Below are 8,038 nucleotides of genomic sequence, written 5' to 3' on the forward strand. Positions count from 1 at the left end.
ATGCTTTCCTGAGGAAAGTTTCCTCCTGATTTTTCGAACCGTGTAATAAAAACTTTGAAAAATATTTGCAACAGCCTTATCAAAGGTTCAATATCAGAGAACAGAAAATGAAAATTTTCCAACAGTTTCGTTCAAAATAAATCTATATCTATATATATAAAAAAAATTCGACGGTTTTGTTCGAACGCGAATCAGTTCAATACGGAGCGTCGGATCGAAGTGCTTTTTGTTGCGTTGGGTTCGTATAAGCCCAAGGAAGGTTCTTACGCCAAAAAGTAACAACTCTGGCCAAAAATTACGTAAAATCAAATTTTGATCACAGGAGGCTGAATAAGCAAAAAAAGTTAAAAACGTCAGCAAACGAAAAAAGGCAGAACGAAGTTTGTCGGGTAAGGCTTGTTAAAATATAATTATTTAAAAAATGTATTTACAACAATTACAAAAAAAAATGTTTTTTGGAAGGACTTCGAACACCTACGTCAGTTAAAGTTCATCAGGTGGATAATAAAAAAAAAGTTACAAGCCGTGGTTTCCCGTTTGAATGAAAAAAATGTTTAATAATAGATTAATAATAACCATGTACCAGCTCTATTGTTTGGCAATCATTAATTAAATATCTAAACGAGCCCAAACATGCTAAATATGTACACTAAAACCCCCGATTACGCTCAGGCGTTACGCTTTTTGTTAGGTTGATTTCTCGAAAACAGTGTAATGTTTCTACAATCTTTTGAAATCAATTTGTAGATCTGCACAAGACGTATAAATTGCTTTAAAAAGATTGCAAAAATGTTGCGTCGTTTCAGAGAAATCGACGAAATACAAAGCGTAACGCCTGAGTGTACTCGGGGATTTTAGTGTACATCAAAGCAGGAAATGCATTTCAAATTGTTTTCAGTTGGTTGGACTTCTTTTCCATTAGAGTTTTGAAGGGGGAAAAACAATTCTTGTCGCTTGAGTTTTCTTAAACTTTACACAATATTTGAAAAAAAAAACACATTAAGATACTGGAAATTGGATAAAAAACATTGATGTTTAGAATTAAATATCAAACTTTAGTAATCTTGAAAATATATCATGAAATTTAATTAGTTAAGTTTTCTTACAGAATTCAAGCCATGAGTGTTTAAATGTGTCATCCGCAGCATCCGATTGTTTGCCTTGAGAATAAAATATAATACCTTTCAACAAACACTATGATTTTGGGTCGCATCATCATCTTCTATGATGAATCCTGACCAAACACCCTATCCTACTAACCAATTTTCAGGTTCCTGGCGCTTGTGGGGTGTAAGCACAGAGTAAATCAGCTGCCCAAGTAGCAACCTGCGCTAACTAACATTCCCGTCCCTTAAAATCGAGATCTACAAACTGACATGGCGAGCGCCGTTGGTGGCCAATGACCGTTACCTATTCGCAACTGATCTTGTTCTGGAAATCATGGTGTTTTATCTTTTCAGCGCATTCATACATGCTGTTGATAAGGGAAATACCACTTGATAGTCGAAGCCTATGATCAGTAGTGCTGAAAGGATATTACTGTTCTGTTCAGCAACGGAGAAGGACAACCATGGGTGGTCTCTCATGCTCATGGTCATGCTCAGAATTCAAGCCATGAGTGTTTATTTTTTTTTTTGATCATTTTTATAATAAATTTGTTATTTAGTTTCCGGTTTTACAAATATACTTTAAAGTTGTTTTTTTTTTAAATTATTTAGGTCGAAAAAAAGTAAGGAATTCGAAAATCGGATTTGAGTGGCCTACCTGGGTCGGACCTGACATTTTTTTAAATTGTATGGGCGAACGTATGATGAAAAATGGCTCTTTTAGGCATTCCAAGCTTATAATAAAGTTTGAGGCAAATCAACAAATACAAATATCTATAATATACCGAAGTCCCAGATAATTACAATTCTGGAGTTTTTTTTTTTAAAGGTCCAATAACCAAATTTCCAGTTTTTTTTACTTTTTGGGTGTTTTTGCAACCGCCTTGAGTCAGGGGTATTAAAAAACACTCAAAAAGCAAAAACTGAAAATTTGGTTTATTGAACCATTTAAAAAAAACTCCAGAATTTAAGAAACGCTATATTTTTAAAACATTTACATAAAAACCGGAGTGTGCTTTGTATGGTAATAAACTGACGTGCTATAATTCTGCAAAATATTTTAACAGAAAAAGTAAGCATAACAACAAACAAATTTTCTTCCTTGCTGCGCAGTAATAAGAGATCGAAGCTTCTGGTCATCATAGCAACGATAAGGAAAAAAAAAACAAAAAAAAAACAATTCAAAAATGATTCCATCCGATCCCAATTTGGGCCTTTAATCTGCAGCTTAAACGAGGAGAAATTAAAGCAATTTTTCAAAACTGTTTATTGGCATATTTGTGCGCGGTACTCGAAACGGTGGAAGAAATGAAATGGTTCAAGACGGTTCATGATCTTTTTCTTCTTCTTGTAAGTTATATTTTTCCACCCAAAAAACAAGACTCATAATTCTTTACGGGAAGAGGAAGGAATAATAACAAGAAGCTCGCACAAACATACATTAAAATTATTTATTCAGCAAAGGCGCGCATTTTTTTTTTCCAGCGAGTAAACGCAAAGCTTCAGCAGCAGCGAACAAAAATGAAGCAAACACGCGGGCCCTGAAGAGTTATAGGGTGGAAACTAACAAGCTACATTATCAGTCGCTGGCATAACATATCCCCGGTCATGGACAAGAATTGCGCTGCCCTGAGAGAAAGAGAGCAAAATTTCTGACCGAGAGTTGAGCGAAAATGAACAGAAATGCTACAGCAAAAACAGTGTAGAATGTATGTAAATTAAATTATATGTTAATTTATGTAAACATAACACACTTACTGATTTTCGCTGTTGTGCTGGGAGGATTTATTGGGTTGAATTTTGGAGCGATAGTCATATTTTGTTACAGTGAAGGAAACAAAAGGAAAAAAATGGACCTAACATGTCATTAGAGCCATTTGGTTGAAATTTATCTGTTGTAAAGTATACAAAAGCAGCTTACAGCGATGCGTCGAAAATAAAGATGTATTGGTTGTTAATGCTCAACGCCTCCTTGATCTAGTGTGCGTTGCGTCACATTTTTCAAAATTGTGTTGTTATCGGCATCAATGAATTTTATAACAAAACAGTGTTTCTGACAAGCAACATTTAAATTTGCGAATTGTTGTTTTTTAGTTTCAATAAATTTACAAACCGTCAAAAAATATTTCCAAATCGCATCGGTGCGTGTCTGCCAAGCTAATGTCAGAAAAATATGATTGCTATTTATTTATGGACGCACCATATTTGTAGCCATAATGAGTGCGATAAATTTCTGCAAATGTTCTGAGACTTTTGATTCATGTTTCCACTCTGCTGCGCGTAGCAGCTCGGGGCCCATGTCCGTCCCTGGGTCGTGTCCATTTTGGTCAATTTGAGGCAAAACTTTGTTCTAAATCTGAAATTTGTTCAAGTCCAACTCGCTTGCGTTCCCCGGTGCTGCGGTTCGTTTTGGCATAACTTAAAATTAGCAATTAATTATGCAGAGATTCCAGCAGACGCGAGGTCTAAATTATGAATGGGTCACATTTTTGAAAATTATTTTATTTTTGCTGCCTCGTCTGTATGCCATTTTTTTTTTGGTTCGTTCTGTCCAGATCGCAGACTCGGGCAAGGATTTATGTTTTCTTTTTGTTTTGCGTGTTTTCCCCCGTCTTGCTCTCTGTCATCTCTGTATTATAAATTGTCGAATATCAACCGCGGAAACACGATCCGGTATCGGAGACCGCGCGAGTTTGGCATGTGCCAACAACAACTGGGCGCGATGAGTGGCCAAATGCCAACTTTGGGCAGGGAGGATCGATGATTTGTGGCCGGCTGGGAAATGTGAATCACGATAGACTAAATATTTGTTTTTTTTTTCAAAACGGAAGACGTTTATTGAGATTCGAAGCTTCATTATTAAAAGAAATCATGAAAACATATTTTTAAACGATCAGACAGATTTAAACATCGTTTAAATTTATTTGTATCACAATTCATTAAAATATAAAAAAAATATGCTCTTTTTTTGTTTACATGTAAATAAAAAGCAGAATAAAATTTGTCTTAAACTTTGTAGTGGCTTTCCCTACACCCAAAAATCAGAGTCGAGAGAATCGTTTCCTCAAAATGTGTTGAGGGCTCAGTGCCAAAAACGAAAGAATAATACTATCACCTCACACTATCATAACAAATGTGTTCATTCGTAAAATTAAAACAATAAATCTCCAACAAGTGTATCGACATCCAACAAGTGCATCGACATCTGATCACTCATTGGTCACCAAGCTGTGTCTATCAAAGTTCTCTTATTCGATTCCCGTTGTCGAAAAATTAGTTCGAAAATTTGTACCAATCTAATTGCCTGATTTTCAAAGTTCCAGAGAGAAAATTACAGGATTTTTTTCAGATTTCCAAAAATATTTTTTTGGAGTTGTTTTTCTTTCAAGAAACCCCTAAAAAACATCCAAAACATGCAAAAATAACAGAATCGAATAGTAACTCTTTTCAAAATAAATAACCAGCACTAAAATGGATGCTGAAAAGTGGAACTTTTCAGCACTTGTTAGGAAAATTGTACTATTAATTTTTTTATTTAGGCGATGGACATTTGTCATATAATTTTGTTCAAATGACGTTTTTCGGAATTGCAAAAAAAACGTTGTATGGAACTCGTTGCAAAACTTGATATTTTCATCACTCGTCGTATTTATCCAACTCGGTGAACCTCGTTGGATAAATGTACGACTCGTGCTGAAAAATCCTCTTTTGTTTCATAAACTATTAAAAATACTATTCAAAATTTTCCAAAAACAATACTAAGCAGTTCTCTATTATTGTTTTTTCGAATTTTAATTTCTATCTTTTTTAATCCGACTGAAACTTTTTTGGTGCCTTCAGTATGCCCAAAGAAGCCATTTTGCATCATTAGTTTGTCCATACAAATTTGGCAGCCGGCCATACAAAAATGATTTATGAAAATTCAAAAATCTGTATGTTTTGAAGGAATTTTTGATCGATTTTGTTTCTTCGGCAAAGTTGTATGTATGGATATGGACTACACTGAAAAAAAAATGATACACGTTAATTTTTTATTTATTTTATATTTAACTTTTTGTCACTAAAACTTGATTTGCAAAAAAACACTATTTTTAATTTATTTCATTTTTTGAAAAAACATGAAACTTTTGCATGCAATATCTCAGCAAATAAGGGTCGTATCAGCAAAGCTCAAAAAAGTAAAATATAGAGAATTCTCAGCTTTTAATTTTTTTTAAAGTGGGCAAACATGTGCACTAATTTAAAAAAAATTCAAAAATGCGACTATTTTCAAAAAAGTTTCCTAAAACTGGCCTCAACTTGAAAACGGTGCACTTTATCAAAATTTAACTAGAGTACTTTTGATTGCAAATTTGATTTTACATCGAAAAATGAAGTTGAACATTTTTTGCGACCAATATTTCGATTTTTTGAAAAAATCAGTATTGATTCAAAGATTCATAACTCGGTCAAAGATTTTTTGCACAACCTGGAAATTTCTGAAAAGTTGGCATTTGATGTCCTCTAAAACATATCAAAAAATGGAAAAAATAAAATAGTGTTTTTTTGCAAATCAAGTTTTAGTGACAAAAAGTTAAATAAAAAAATCGAATGACCGAAATCTGAGAGGATTGCTCTACTGTCCAACAAAAATACTGAAGTTAAAAAAAATCAGCTAGTGAAGGTATTTAACAGTCATATGGTTAAAATAGCTTTATTTTTTTAATTAAATAATTTTTCACGTTTTGCCCACAAACTCACAAGAGCTTCAAATTTGGCTCGTCAATCTAAAACAGTGGGCACCGCTGGTCTACGGTTCAACTTCTTTGACTTTTTAAATATCTTTAATAGCCTTTTCATTCTCAAATGTTGTTTTTTATAATCCACATATTTCTGATAGCACTATCCTTCTTGGGAATTCGCTGCCCCAGATTGATTGATATAAGGAAAGGAACGTGCTCAAATCAAATTAAGTGTAATTGAATTTAAAATTGTACAAAAAACTCAAAATTTATTCAATAGTTAGAAAATAATTGTCAAACGAGTGCTTGAGATTCCTGACTATTGTCGACATTTTGACAAATAATCTCAAATTCCCGACTTTTCCCCGATTTTTTTTTGGGATTTTTACGAACTTTTTCTCAACTTTCCACATTTATTGGTGTTCATAGAAAATGATATGTGTTTCCGGCGAAAATCATCATCTTATTAAAAACTTTAAGTAGGTAAGTATCAAAAAAAAAAAAATATTTTTTCAGTGTAGTATAGCAACTTGGATAGTACATACATTAGCTTATAACTGTTTACCTATACATCCAATTGAAATGTGGTCAAAGACAAACTTATGGGAAATTGGGTGAGCTTTCCGGTTAAAATATTTTCGAGACTGAAAAATCAAGTCTGTCGTATAGAAATTGTCATAAACCATTAAAAAACCCATTTTTTCAACATTTTTATTTTTTAAACCGCTGTAACTTCACAAGGATTGAACTTAGGACAATGGTCTATATGGAGACTTTTAAAATTGTCTGAAAAATCGACACTCGTGTTCGGTATTTGAAAATTTTGATGTTTAGAGCACATTTGAAAAAAAAAACAGTTTCAGTAAATGATTTTTGTAATTTTTTTGGTAAGTTGCTCCATCCTGCATTTTTCGTTAGTCACAAAAATTTTGAACGAAAAAAAATCGTGGGCTAACATTCAAATTTTATTTTTAAGCTTAAAAATCAAAAAATCTCATAAAAGTGGCGTGTTTTTTTCTTTCAGTGCATTTTTTCGGAAAGCCCGTCAAATTTCCTACAAGTTTGTCTTTGACCACTTTTTGATACGATGCAACGGCTTCGAGATACAGTAATTTTTAAATTACAAAATATAAAAATATTTAAATACCTTACGCCGTTCTCAAATGTTATTTCCGAGTACAATTGGCTCCATATACACAAAAATGGCTTGTATAGGCCTAGGATAACATGTCTACAAAGTTTCATCGAAATCGGAGAGGGTCGAGAAAAAAGTACCTAAAAAATCCTGTTTGGGGCTGGAATTGCTCCTATTTAAAATTAACAAAATTATTTAAGGGTTAAATTAAGTGATTTTGACAAAAACTTTGTTTGATGTTGTGTAAATTCTTGGTCAATTCAGAAAAAACGAAAATTTTGACGTCGCCGGGTGGGACAATTATCAAACCATACAAGTTTGAGCCAGACTTCGTTGGGTTTGATACAGGATACGGAAATTGTAATTTCGACAGACATTTCAGTGTAACAAAAAATCTTTCTGGTGATTTTAAGTTTAAGGTGGTGAAATGATATTTACACTAAAAATTACTCAAAAATTTCATATTCTTCAATAGCATCTTTTTGTTTTGTCTTAAGTAATGGTAATTAATAGCCCTTCGTTCAATTAAGGCCTATTACAACCAATTATATCCATTCCCGATAACCGTCTGCGCAAGCTAATTATGCTCGTTTCACCGATCGCTGTCTTCAAAATCAACCACCGCCAAATACGCGATCGATCACGCGTCCCCGCACTCCTTTTACAGCGCCCTGCCCGGTAATGATAATTGCTCTTCCGAGACCACGACCACTGTCGCGTCGTTTAGCGCACAAATATGGACGCGAGCGAGCAGGCTAATTAAAACTGTAACACGATCACACCTGCCTCGATCCGAGCAAGCTGAGCGACCAGCGAGTCTGTCGCACACACAGTTGGTGTGACAACAGCGCGCATGCTGCGATCGTGGCCGCGCGGAGGACGCCATTTTTCTTTTCGTCGCCAACTAGACCTAGCGGCGGGTTGCTTTGCCGAATTTTGACAGTCGGTTGTCCACCTTTCAGCGATTCAGCGCAAGGTGTTACCACTCAATTATCAAATTTACGCGCGTGTGTGTGTGACACGTTGTGATCGTATCGGTCAAAGAACACGCGTGGCGCGCGATCAACGACGACATC

The sequence above is a fragment of the Culex quinquefasciatus genome, chromosome 3 (assembly GCF_015732765.1).
Source record: "Culex quinquefasciatus strain JHB chromosome 3, VPISU_Cqui_1.0_pri_paternal, whole genome shotgun sequence".
NCBI lineage: Eukaryota > Metazoa > Arthropoda > Insecta > Diptera > Culicidae > Culex > Culex quinquefasciatus.